The following is a 14,665-nucleotide window of genomic DNA, read 5'->3' on the forward strand; positions in this document are numbered from 1 at the left end:
GAGACTGGTAGAGGACTGTTAAATTCTTTCTACATCTGTATCTGCAGAGGTGAGAAAGAAAATGCCAGTGAGTCTGGCCATTGCCATAGTACTTCACTTCTGCTTGAGGGTTTGTTACACGTGTCCGTAGTCTGCAAAAAATATTTGTGTGCCATGTACAACTTGTGAACTCTGCCTTGTTTCTTGCAGCACAGTGGTGAGGACCACTGAAATGAGAAGAACCAAGCAGCATAAGTAAATACAAGTGGGAATGGTACATTGCAGGCAAATGCCTCAGCAGCATGCAAAGATTTAGTGGGGATTTGGTGTGCCGTTCTGGTCTCTTGTCATGGAAGTCTAGGCAATATAAAAAAGCAGTATCTATAATCACATTCAAAGGTCTTGATTTTCAGAGTGATTAGAGAAAGCAAATGCTGCTCTAAGTCTGAGTGCAGGATTAGGAAGAGACTTTGTTGAAAGATGCAGAAGTTCAAAGGGATTAGGGAAGAGGAATGCTTATAAGGCTACTAAACCTAATAGAAAGTACAAGAAAATACTGACATGATCTTTAACAAAGAATCTACACAGACAAGTTTTATATTAACTTGTTGTTATTGGAAAGTTGCAAAAACAAAACCACATTCCCCATGTTAACAGGATGTTTTGAAAGGGAGAGTGGGAAATAAGCAGCAAAAGGATAGCATTTTGCTTTTCAGAGTGTGAGAAGCCACAAAGCTTTCATCAGGTTGGTAAGATGTTATTTGTTTCACTTTTTGTTTGTTTGTTTATTTGTCCATTTGATTCAAAGATTCAAAGAGAGGTAGTAGTATGGTAGCTGTAGGTAGCAAACTCAGACACTGTATATGGCTTATATAACTATCTTTATTCTGAATAAAAATAGGTAGTTTTTAGAATATTGGGTACTCTTATCTTTTTGCAACTAGGAGACTTTATCAGATTAAATTTCTGTTAAGTCTAGTGGTATTCCCTTTTTAAGGACTTATTGCACATGAGATTACTTAGCAAATTAATTACATATTGGCCTAAATGTATGATTTTCCCGGAGGCTAAAAATTGCTGTTGTCTGGAATTGTCTGTCAAAGCATCACTAAGTGCCAGGGTGTCAATGCATAGACTTATGAAGGCTTTTCCCCCTCTACATCCTGTGGAATGAAAATATTTGGGGTTTTAGTACTGTTAATACAGGTAATTCGTTAGTGGGGGTAGATGCACTTGCCTCACACAACAGTTGTCATATGAAAACAGAACAGAAAACCAGAATTATAAGAAATGCTCATCTAATAACAGAAGTCAAGAAAGCTGCCAGCTGAGACACTGCCAACTCAACCAGCTGGGACAAGGATCAGTGTATCCAGGGGCTAAGGCTTGGACCAGAAGTTGAAAATGTGTTTCTGTACTGAGCTCTTCCAGGAGGTGCTAAACAAGTCTCTTTGACCACCTTATGGTTTTTCTGTCATTATTTCTCTGGGGAGACAGAGCAGAAGCTCCAGTTCTCCATACAGTACCTGCAACAGCAAATGGCCAGCCTCTGCTGGCTCCCTTTCTTCTTTGTGATAATACTCAAATATGTTTCAAAATCCACCCATAAGGCTCACTTCCCTTTCAAATGCAATATACAGTTTCTGCAGTTGTGCTTGTTTGGTGGTATATTAAGGTCAAATTCCAGTTTTCTGTTAAGATAATCAGATTATTACAAGGGTTGTTGTTGTTGTTAGTCATTAAGAGGTGAAATAAAAGCAGAATGCAACTCAGGAAATTACTGATTAAAGGAGTGGTAAACTTGGCTTTAAAGATTCTTAACACTGTTAGTGAACGTAAAGAGAACAAAATTAAACTGCTGGTAAATGATGGAGTAGGAACATGAGACTGGGTAGTCCCTAAATTGCAGTTCACCCTAGTGTGGTAATTGCTGCAAGTACTGAAAGCAGCTGGAATAGATAAGAAACTTTTTTGTTCTCCCCAAAAAACTTGGAGTATTTGTGAAGGAGTTTTGCAAGACTATGTAGAAAACTCACTCAAGAAACATGATAAAATAGATTGTAAAGATAGTGGAAGTAAAAAATACCGGTTTAGTGGTTGTTTGGGTTTTTTTATTATTTTTTATTTTTCTTGGCTATGGGTGAGCTTTGTACATCTTGGTATTTTTTTGAGCAGCCATGATGAAAAAGATTAAAATCTGAATGATTGTCTGCTTGGAAAAAGTTACTTGGAAACATTTAAAGAGCTTCTATTGCATTGATTATTTTGTAGGAAAGTAAACAAAATAGTCTGGAGAATGGCAATTTGTTTCCGTAATGTGTGCATTTTAACAAGGGTGTCCATTTTCAGTTGTAATTATTAGAAATTCAGAAAGAGAAATTAAAAATCTGTGTTCTTCCCACATAGTCACTGCAATTGTTAAATGTTATCCATGAGCCTCTCCCTCCTCATTTTTTCTAGTGAAGACTGGTAGAAATAATTCAATTCATTTGCCTGAAGAAGTCTGGGGCTGGTGTCCCTTCCCAAGGGAGGCTTGGGCTGTGCTGGGGGCTGGTGAGCTCACCTGGTGCACAAGAAAGTGCAAGTGAAATGGACTCATCTGTTTTCGTTACCCAAGCTAACAGGGAATTAAAAGTAAGGCTGGAGATTGAAAAATATATTGGATTCCTTTCAACTTAGATTATCAAAGGAGCTGCTGCTAATGTAAGGAAAGACCTTGCTTTCAGTTTTGTAGTCCCACTTCCATAGTGCCTTTTCAGTAAAATTTAAGCTTTCAAGGTTGTTTTTTTAAAGGCAACTGCATCTTTTTTTTGATAGTTACAAATCAGTGCTTTAGTATTTGGGAGCTGTGGGCTTAAATTTCCAAGATATTTAGATACTCTCTGAAATGACTGTGTATCTTCTCAGCTAGCCTTCCTTTAAAAACTTTGCTAATAATCCAGGAGGGGCATAAAGATACTCCTGTCACAAAGGAATGGCAGAAATTTGTGCAATTTGCTTGCTGTCCTCTCCCCTAGTACCACATTAAAGAAACCAGTGAGCAGCAACGTGGGTTCACCACACAGGTCACTTCTTTGGTGGAGTGGGCATGGGGCAGCTCAGGGGTTCTCAGGAAGAACTGCTCCTGCATCTTGTCCCAAGCAGGATTCTGGCAGTAGGAGAGTGCTGCATAAAGTGGTGTCTCTCTTTAAGTTCATAGAGGTAATTAGCATAAAAGCATTAAATACGTGAGCAAAAGTAATTTCCCCCGTTGCTAGTTCTATTACAAATACTGCAGTGCTGCAGAATACAAACCTGGAGCTTTGGAAAGCAATGAGGGGAACTTGGAACATATCAGTAATACAGAAGAAATGGCAGCATTTCTGTGATCACTTCATCTCTTCTCCAGTAACTGCTTGGGTTAAGTTTATTTGGGTTGGGAGTCCTTTTTAGTTTTACATTTCTCTATATTTTAGGGAGTTTTGTTTGGTTATGGGGTGTTTTTGAGATGGATGGTGGCATATTTGTCAGAAGCAAAATTAAACAAGTATGAATGGAAAAGGAAAGTTAAATGTTGTCATCATCACTGTGAATATTGTTAAAATCAGGAAATGTCACATACCATCTTAGTTGCAAAGGTTTGCTTTGATTCCTTTCTTAATATGAATAATACTAATGTCCTGTCTTTGGCTCATGAAAACTGGGTATTTACCCATGATGCTTTATCTGCCATGAAACTTGGGCATCTGTTAAAAATTATTTATATTTGAGTAGTCCATTTTAAGTACAGATGACATAAACCAAAGCATGATTTGACAGCACAAGGGAGAAGCAGAAAATATTATTTAAAAGCCAGTGATACCTCTAGCAAAGCTGCTGATTTTCTTCTTTCCTCTAGTGATTTTCTGATTAGTTCTATGTCAAGCAGTCTCCTTTGCCCCGCTCATTCTTGTAGACCTTTGCCCAAATACCTGTATTAAGCAATTTTAATTTATGATAAGCCACACAGAGTTTCCTGTTTTGCTGTAAACCATCTCATGTGATGTGACCTAACCAGTTTTGACAGTGGAGAGAGTTCAACCACGATGTACAGTTTTAAAGTTATTTACAGCACTTGAAGGTCTGTCTGTACAGTATCCACTTAATCCAGCATAAATGTAGGGAGCTGTCCTCTGGTCCTGCCACTCTGTCTAATGGCTTTTAATAATAGCTGTTCTAGTCACCCTGTCTTCTGACTGAAAATCTATGTGGAACTGTTGCATCTCATGAGGCAGATCAAAATTGACAGTTTTTTATTGATGTAACTGGTTTCTGCTGAATACCGGGGGACAAACAAAAGTAACTGAATGAAAAAATGGAGGAGAAAAGCCATTTGTTTGGTGGAACTACCAGCCACTGACATCTGTAGTTAAATAAGTAGGCTTTTAAAAAACACATTTTAAAATATACTTTAAAATTAAAGAATTAAAATTAACTTTTTAGCTATTAATTGCTTTTAATACATCACATTTATGTTATTGAATATAAAAATCAAATAATTATTAACTATAATGAAGGAATCCATGATGTAGACAGATCTCATTTAATGGTTCCACTTCTCCAGTGGATGTTGTATTAAAAGAGAAAATTAATTGTCTTTGTTTGCTGTTACTTTTTTCTAAGTAATTTAATACTGATACAGGTATATAATATAGAAGATCTAAAAAATGGCTTAAGTTTTAGCAGCCATCACTGTGCACACTGGGTTTTTGAGAGATGCCATGTTCAATTCCTGATGAAGGAAGCTTATTTGGCAACTGTGGCACTGCTGATACGAGGTTCCAATAACGGAAGACAAGTATTTAATTAACTTGAGTTAATGTGGTGTTATGAAGGACATCTTATTATAGAAACCTGGATTTAATTTTCCTAATTAGATTGTTTAGTTGATAAAGTTAACTCCATGGCTGTAATATACTTAGCTTTCAGTAATGCATTTCCCTTATTATCACACAACATTCCGATTAATTGTATACAATATTAATAAGATACACATTAAATGGATTAAAACCTGGGTAACTGACAGAAATAGTTGTTTGATGGTATTTGACTTCTCAGAAATAATTTCTGGATTCAAATAAATAATGCAGGCGGAGAACTTTTAGAGTTAGTAGGTCAGCAAAATGATGGGAAGGTTTAGCTGTAAGATCTGGGTCATTTGATCAGCTGAGCTTATTAATATAGTTTTTTAAAATTCAGACGAGAGAGGTTGTAAGTTTAAGAAGAAAGAATTTAGATGAAAGCTAGAGAATACTGGACTTGTGATCTGGAAATAATTTAGACATGAGAGTTTGCAAACAACAGAACATGTCTTCTGTAGTGAATCTCTCAGAAACAGCTAATGAGACTTTTATATATACATTAGAACAAAGGCTAAATTACCTCAGGGGGAATGAATCTAGTGCAAGGTAAAGTTTTTTTAAATTTCTATAGTACTTATGTGTCTGATGTCTGTGTGGAAAGTCACAGCTATTGTCTTCTAATGTCAGCTCCATTTTGAAAGTGATGGCAAGGAACATTTTCACTTGAGAAGGAAGGGTACCTACACACTGAATTATTCAAGAACAGTAATTCCAGTAACTACAGGCAATCCTTTAGCAAGTGTACAGGTACTGTTGGAGGCTACTTGAGCACTCAAAAACCTCACGTGTTCAGTAGCTGTATGGTGAAGCCAGACAAACTCAAATAGAAACTAAGGTAGATAAGTAATTTACAAGCCATAAACAAGAGAAATTGTGAATTCTACCTGTTCACAAAATCAGCATGTTTAAAATGGAAAATTACCTTCCTTTGATGAAGACTTTTCCAAGTAAGGACTTAGGCAAGTTGACTGTAAATGCATGTGTCTGAGTAAACCAGCGTTCAGTGTTTCCTAAACTAAACTTCACCCTGAATTCAGAGACTTCAGCAGCCCTCACTGCTCCCTGATGTGCCATAGGCTTCAATAGCATGTCCTGGTCTTCTAACATCCCTCCTGATTTTGGTCCTCTCTCCAGCACTCAGGGCACAAGCTAGATCTTTTTACCATGTGGTTGTGGAGACCTGTCAAATCTGATATTAAGACTGTCTACTCCTATTATGAGGTTTCAGTAGTGATCTCATCTGATACTCGCTTTGTCTGTGAGAAATGGCAAATAAAGCCCATATTTCTGTTTATATCTCGTAAGTTTACTGTGTGTAGGCACCTCCAGAGGGAGATGAAAGGTGTAATATACTAGTGAAAAGGTAATTGCCAGCTGAATTAAGTATTTAAAATACTTGTTATATTCCTGGCAGAGTGAGGGCCTATGGTTTCATGAGCATCCTGAACTGTCTGTAGGAGCTGCTCACCTTCCTGTTGCAGACAGGGATTTGATTTACAAGATTTGTAAGACAAGAAACAAGTGTTTAGAATTATATCATCAACCCACTGGTGCTTGGATGTGCCATTAAACCCTGGGTCATGCTTTAAGACGGTGTGACTGTGGAGGTATTTTTCCACTGTCTTTGGGGATGTGATTGCTTGTTCAGCTACATCAACAGAAAGCACCACAGACCTTATGAGGTTAGTATGGAAGCTGTTGTCCTGCAAGTACTGTTCTGTTTTCCTGTCTGCCTTCACCTTCCTTTAGGGAGAAGCAGCCAGGGTTGGGAGTAAAAAATCTTCTATACAGAGAGAACAGATTATACCATTTTGGTGCAAGAGCATGACTGTGCCTCCCAGCAGATGTGGTGTTGATATGTAGTTTCACATCTTGACACCAGCAGTTTTGATCCCTAAGTATACATGCAGCATCAGGACAAAACTTTTTATTTCATTTTTTTTATAGATTCAGAAATTCTAATGTTGGAGTTCTTGGTTTATTCTTTGCTGGTGAAGTCTCTGCAATCTCAGGAGTGGAGTAACGGAAACATCCTCAGAGTTTTAGGTATGCAGTGAAATGTTAGGCTCATTTATAGTTGGTTGATGTAATCTTTCTAATCCTTATGGTTTTAATTTCTTCTAATAAAAGCAGTAGATCTGCAGAAACCTATGAGCTGGGCAATTTTCTGTGTGTCTCTTATGAACAGGCAAGTGGATTTGTCAAGCCTTGTGTGACAACTTGAATTGTTGAATGTTCTTTTGAGGGTGTACTTTGCCTTCGCTTTCACTTGAGTCATGATTTGTACTCTGCAGCATGGACTGAGGGAACCACAATCAGCGTTACAGATTTCTTCTTGAGACAACAAGAGCTTGAGAGCTGTTGGGATCATCTCTGCAGAATGCATTTCATTTTATTCCCTGTGTTGCAGCGGTATTTGTTTTTAAAGTTGCTTCTTGTCTTCTTAGGAGTTGGAATTAGTTAATATACTTTTAAAGCTTTATTATAATTAGTTCAGCTTTGGAAAAGCTGTATGAGTTGAAAAACAGGCATCTTGGATTTTCCAGAACAGTATGTGGGGGAGCATGGCCTCTTGTCTCTTGCAAACAGCTTTCTGGTTCTGTTGTATTAGATTGACTTGAATTTTACTTTCTGATCTTTTGGGATAGAAGATTGTTTGAAACTCAACAAATTAATCTGGACACTTTTAGCCACATAGTGTTAAAGTGTTGATACATGTTTTATTTTCTTAGAGTCTTTTTCAAAGACTTAAAAGTTCTCTCTAGATTTTTGTAACAGATAGATCATAGCCCCAAGAGTAGATCCTTCGAGTCATCTATCTTAGGCTTGGCCCTCAAAAGAGTAATTCCACTGAATTGAAGAGGCAAGTGTTTGGAATTCAGGAGACTGTAAAATTGATTCTTCCATAAAGAAGTAATTTGTGGTAAATGGTGTAGTCCTCTGGGCAGCTATTCACTCATTTTATATGACCAGGACCCTTGAAACATGGTCAGAAAGATTATAGAAGGACATCTCTTATTTGTCATTTATCTGCACAAACCAGGAAAACTTTTATTTTGGTGATACAATATCTGGGAGCAAGCCCAGCTGAACACACCATCTTATTCCAGCCTTCTGCAGTTTTAAGAGAAGTTTGCATAATATTTTGGAGTTAACCAGATGATTCTGAAATGCACAACCAGCTTTTCAATGTTTAGTTGCATGTTCTGTGCTAGGGAAGAAGCAGTTGCCCTGCGCTACTCCAGAAGGTGTGGGGGAGATCTAGGCAGGGTTGCAGAGTTCTGCCTTCTGTAAGTGGTCTGCCATGAGCTCTTCCACTAAAGTATCTCCCCAGGAAAACACTGGTCACCTCTCCCTTCCTGTGTTGCTCTGGTGTACTGGACTCCATCAGCATGAGAGCAAGTAGGCAGCTGGCACTTCTGTGCTGTGTCCTTGCCTTGGTAGATACAGAAGGAAATCATAGCACTTACTGCCCAAAGTGCCATCTTAAAACAAAAGCAGTTAGTATAGTTAGCCTTTAAATAAATCAGGAAATTAAACTGAAAAAAGAGCTGTTGCTTTCATCCATATATATCTGATGAGCTTCTGTCAAAATGTTGTTTCTGGTATTGGCCTTATTACTGTTCTTCCTGAGCACTTCTAACAACTTAAATATTTCTTGACTGTTTCTTCTTATTATTGCTGTACACACAGTCCTGAAACATATTTGTCCTTGGCTTCTTATTGAGAGGTACCATACGAGACAGTAAAAACAGTAACCTGGTTGGGAGGACAGGTGATGTGAGGAGGAACAGTCTCATTTGTCTGCTTGTCACTTGTGTTGGCTTTACAAGATTCCTGACATAGTGGAGCAGCAATTGGATGCTATACATAATAAACTGAAGAGGTCATGGTTTTTTTCAAGGTAGATCTTTTGTAATCTTTTAAAAGTAAGAAGTGTTCTCGATAAACCTTGATGAAAGCACATTGCCACATCAGCATTTTTTCTTGACATCTGTTAAGTGTGAATGCTAAAATATTCAAAATGACCTTTCTGGATATGCTGTCTCTTGAGGAGATATAGTACATATACTCTTCACGATAAGCTATTGTTCTTGTTACTTAATCAGAATATAAATGGACAATGCACTCAATAAGGTAGTAAAATATTTTCCCTGCCCTCGAGAGTTTGCCCTATAAACAGAAATAGACAAAAAGGGAAATTAGAGGAGTGGATTTTTATAAATCAAACTGTGCAGCAACTTAAGTCTTGTTGTGCAGATATTTCACTATCTGTATGTTCAGTGACTTCATCATAGGCTCCTGTGATATGGAAGCATCTTATTATCAGAGTTTTTTAAATGCTAAGTATTTTTAGAGAAAACTTTACATAAACAAGAATATCGGCAATTTTATTAATCTGTGCAAACAGTAGAAGTCAGCTTATTAAAATTAAATATATCTGAGTCAGTAGAAATAACATAATACACCTTTCTGAATATTTTTAAAGTATAATTTAATGGGTAAATTAAGTGGGCTTCTGCCACAAGCTTACTAGCTTCCTCATGCCAGATTCAGATCACTGAAAGCAGCCAAACCCTAAGACTGAATTTTCTGTGTCACACAGCTACTTGGAACATGCAGAGTTTAGAAACATGTTTCATAACTGTAATTTATTGAATTTTAGGTTGTCTCAGCAAAAAGTACTTATTATAATCACATGCCATTTTAAAGGTTGGATTGCTACAGGATATTTAATGTTCCTGACCAGCTATCTGTAGATTCAGAAAAAAAAAAGTATTCAATAAAAATTTATTCCATTGAAAACTGGCTTAGCTTTAGTAAAGAACAGTTAAACTTCCATCACTTTCATATTTAGATGTCTCAGTCTCCCATTAATGCAGATAATAGAGAGCTGGCTGCAGTTATCACATTAGTTATCTACCACCCTGCCCTGCCAGACAGAGGCAAAGGGATACCCTAAATGAATGGAAAAGGGATACCCTAAATGAATGGAAATTGGTGGCTCTTGAGCTAACTGGAACTTCTCTTGACTCATGTTATTTCCTGAAATAGGAAAAAAGTAGGAAAATCAGTACAAATGTCACCTTATATTTTTTCCTTGACTTGTTTTTTTGTAGCCTTGTGTTTTGAGTTGAAGAAACTAAGACATGCAAGTGTAATAACAAGGATAAAGCATGTATCTTTATTATGGTCAGTTACTGCTAATCTCCTTTTAGAGTTTTAACAGGGATTTATAGGGATTCATTTGCGGTTTAGGTTTGGAGATAATTAAGTATCTTTCTGCTGCAAAGAAGAAATTGAGAGAGAATTGGCTCAAAGCTAAAACAAGATTTCTGTACTAGCGCATACATTAAACTTCCTTTTATTGGTTGTCACCCCAATAGGAATGATTAGTGGGTTGTAAAGAAAGAAAATGTATTGCATTACATCTATTAAAGCATGTTTTATGTGTAACAGTAATTAAAATATAATCGAAATAATGAGTTCTTCTAATTATTGGCTTTACATAATGCATAGTTAAAGAGTGAGCATCTATAAATGTGTCCTTTTTACAGATCCAGAAATGGTTTGCTGGCAGCATTTTAATTAAAGGCAGATTAGTTAAAATGCAGTTTAATCATTCTGTCATCAAAGGATTTAGACCTCATTAATTAGCTGTTGATAAATAGGTTTAAACTACAAAAAATTTAATTTAAAATATGCCAGTTGAGATCTAGAATTATTACAGCTGGAAATGGAGCAGTGAGTCTAAGAAAAAATCGTGCCATGTCTTTCCGTAATACCAGATTAAGTATGAAATTTAGAGTAGAGCAGAACTTAGTTCTACCTTGTTAATCATGGACATGACACCAAGTGAACTTTAGAATTGGTGAATAAGTAAAATGGAGACCCTTCTTAATGGTCATTGCTCTCTAGTGTTGCAGTGGGATCTGTTTTCCATTTATGCATTTGGTGAAGATTGAGAAGTCACTTTAAAAATCCTCCTGCTGTAGAAAATGTATGAAAATGAATCCTGGATTCAGGGTTTTATAGCTGCACAGAAGCAGTGCAGATGTGCTGCTGTGTTGGCTACCCAGGTACAGTAGCAGGTGGGGAGTTCCAGACAACAGGCAGGCAGGGGCATGACCAAATATACAGAAGGTGATGTTGCAGGAGGCTCTGGAATTGCACACAGGGTCTGTTACCTCCATCAGCTGCAGGGGCAGTTGTTCAAAAAAATTCAGGGTCATTTCTTGCAGTGGCCTAATCATAGCTGCAGTCTCAGTGGTGGCAATCTCTTGTACTTTGTTTTTTCTGTCAGATACTTAGTGGTGGTTCTTCAACTCCCTGGAGCTCTGATGCTCCCCTTGGGTAAACCTCGCCTGTGTTCTGTGTAACAGCCCTTCTGCAGACTGAGCTGCTCTGGAAGAGCCGTTCCTCTGCGGACAGAACACACTCTTACTGCCCAGGGCCTTCTGCATATGAAAAAAACAGTGAGGTAGACCTTGACTTGATAGTTTGTCAGAATTAACATTAAAATCTTAGCTGGCTTGACTGTGAATGTCTTCATAATCTTAATTGCTATGAAACGATAACTGTTAAAATTTCAATAGTTCAGAAGTCATAATATTTGAATCTGTGAGTCAACAGTTTTTATGCAGATGAATCAAACAGTTTTGAGAAATGATAGGTGAATTTTCCAAGTAGAGTTCAAAGCATTTCTGGAAAATAATAATAAGACTTTTAAAGGGCTTTTTAAGTGTTAAAGATTGACTTACTGAAAAGGTGTATTTACAGAGCACTCTGCAACTCTCCTATCTCTAGGGTACCTGTTCAGTTGTCTTGCCAAGCCTCTGGAAAAGCAGCAGCTGAGAGTAAGTTCATAGCCTTGCATGGTCATCATGTGGACACTGGGAATGAAATGGGTTAGCTGAACTTCTGTGAAAATGCATAATTTGATGAATTTTCAGAGTGAGGTGGAGAAATGTCTCACCAACATAGAATTAGATGAAGAGCAAATCAAGTGAGAGTGGGTATATGCACTAACTTAATTTGTTAAAACTCTTGCCCTTTCCTCATATTGGGGGAAAAAAACGTGGATTTAAACTCAGAGCTGTTAAAATAAAGTTCTATCAGTCTTTCTGGAGGGAGAAGGGGACACAGTTCCACGGGCATTGTTAAACTGCTGCAGCAGTATCACAGAGTCATGTTGGGTTTTTGTTCTGTGTCCTAAAAATTATTCAGAAATTTTAGGTTTGCAAAATCATGTGGGTAAACTTGCTTCTTATGGAATAGTTCACTGTGGTGATAAAAGGACAGCCATAAAGTTAAAAAGTGAAAATGCGTGTGTGTGAGGAAAATGCAGTTTTATTATTAACACTGCTTTTGTAAATCTTTAATGATATTGACTCCAAGATGTAGAAGAAACTCTTGTTTATCTGCTCATAGTGCTAATTTTCTTATTCTGGTGCAAATTTGTAATCCAGCATTCATTCATTAATAGTAAACTGGATTATTTCTTCAACTTTGCTCCACTGCCCTTCTTTACTCTTTTGCAATGAAGTTCTGACTCTTTGTATTAAAACATCAGACGTGTTTTTGCAATATTACAATGTTGTGTTGTGAACTAAATGAAAATAGGATTAGATGAACAGCTTTAGAGCATCTAGTTGTCCATGCAAAATAAATGACATTACCAAAGTAAATTGATTAACAAAGGAAAATGCTCTGTATTTAAGAACCTCAGGGTCTAGTGTGGGGTTAAAGGGAGCACTGCTTGTATGTCCCGTCATGGGCTGATACTGATGCCTCCTTCCCTGTGTACATGGTTCTTCCTGCCCAGTTTGAAGCTAAGCATAAATACTTTAGATATCATAGACAAATTTTATTTACTGTAGCTTAACAATTTTGTGTTATTTGAGCTTTATAGCTTTCTCATATGAAAATATTTCTGTGTCTAAATGATCAAAATTGTGGTTTTCAGCCCTGGTATAAACAGATCAGCTTTGGAAGAATTTGCCTCTTGTGAATTCTTCAGAAGAGCTTTGGATTTTAGCCTCTCTCATGGCTCTGCTTGATACTTACTTTGTATGAAAGCATATGGGCACAGTCTAGTTGCAACTCAAAAGTAATTCGGTGCACAGATAACTAATAGTTATCCACCTATGTCTTCCAACTTGCACTCATAAAAAAAACCTAAGAAGACCACTACAGAAAATACTCCCAAATTCTGCACAGATCTCCCTTAAGCCACTGTGGTTTCCAATTTATAGTTCAAAACTAAATGTGTGCATTTCAAGTCAAGTCTCAAGAGCTGTGTTCAAATAATATTATTTTCGAAGTATGTAAAGGTTTCTTTTTATTAGGAGGCAAGTTTCTAAAAGTTGTACTGAGCACATTATTGGAGATCTGAAACATCCTCAAGCCAGTGAGTGATCTAGTGTGAAAAAAAAAATTATATAAATATATTTTCAATAGAAGAAACTTAATGAGATGGTAATGCATGTGTGTCCTTGACTATTCCAAACATTGTGTGCTTCACAAGGCAAGGTGCATTTCTGTCATCAGATCTCTCTAATACACAGTCCAAGAATCTGGTTCCTGAACTACCAGTGTCCAGCCTGGCTCTTGGCATGGTTCTTGGCGTGGTTCCGGTATCTGGGAAAAATGAATGTAGTTATTCAGTGGTTTGGGTCATCCTTCACGAGAAACCTGGGAATGAGTAATTAATTGTTCCTCCAACCCAAAGTGATGTGTGTGTCTCGTTCCACAGCGCTGTAGTTACTAAGGATGTGGGGCTAGGGCAGAAGAAGCATCAGAAGATGTCACTAAGGAATGTATTGGGACACGCTATAGAAACTTGGCTTAAGTTTTTAATACGGTATTTTGTCAGATATTCTTGCCACTTTTTGTTCCTTCCCATTTCTCCCTAATCACTGCATTTTTTGTAATTACATTTTTTATCTGTTTTGTAAGATATAGGCCAAAATACTCAGTTGGATTTTTTTTAGAGATTGAACCTCTTTGATCTAGAAGTGTCTTGGTTTGGGGAGCTAATAGCTGAGAAATACAAAATGAGGTTTTCTTATCAATATTTGTTGTAACTCAAGAAGAACTGATTACAAGAACTCAAAGTAGGATTTACTTCTTTACCTCTTTTGGGAAATAAAAATCACACTCTGCAGAGTGTGTATGGATATGTTGTACTCCAGTGTTGAGAAAGACCTGAAAATAAGCAAAAAGTGTAAGGGAAGTCATTACCCTCCTGCTTTAAGTGCCCTTATTCTGTAAATCCACTGAAGTTAGGAAAACTGTTGACATTAAACTCTTTATTTAATTCAATTTACATTCATAGCACAGATCTGATTGCACTTGTCAGTGGGCATTAGCAGTACAAAGTGGACCAAAGACAGGCATCATTATCAGAGAGGTTCTTAGGATTTGTCAGAAGGATTATTCATAGCATGTTTTATTTTAACGCCTGGTAAGGCTGTTTCGAAATTTAGGCTTTTAAAGCATTCTGGAGTTTTGTTTGGATATATGCAATACTCCAGAAGATCTCAAGAATAGCAAGTATATACTTTTACTTCTAATGATTTATTCTGAGAATGGGTTTTCTTCTCGCTCATCAGTATAGTCAATAAGGTAGTCAAGATTCAGCAAAGCAGTGGGGGTAACACTGTCTTGTGCCTCAGCAAACTTACAAGGGTGGGGGCAAGTGCACTCACATCAGAATGTACCTCTACCTTAAGAAAAAAAAAAAAAGTTTCAAAAGCAGTTCAGAACCCAAACCAGCCCAGAGCTGAAATACTGCATAAAGCAGG

General features: G+C 37.2%; 1 protein-coding gene across 2 annotated transcripts in view; it reads left to right on the plus strand.

The window, feature by feature from the left end:
* PEPD (peptidase D) overlaps nucleotides 1–14,665 on the plus strand; it is a 131,534-nt gene that overhangs the window by 54,659 nt on the left and 62,210 nt on the right. The window lies entirely within an intron of this gene.

Source organism: Apus apus, chromosome 11 (genome assembly GCF_020740795.1).
Source record: "Apus apus isolate bApuApu2 chromosome 11, bApuApu2.pri.cur, whole genome shotgun sequence".
NCBI lineage: Eukaryota > Metazoa > Chordata > Aves > Apodiformes > Apodidae > Apus > Apus apus.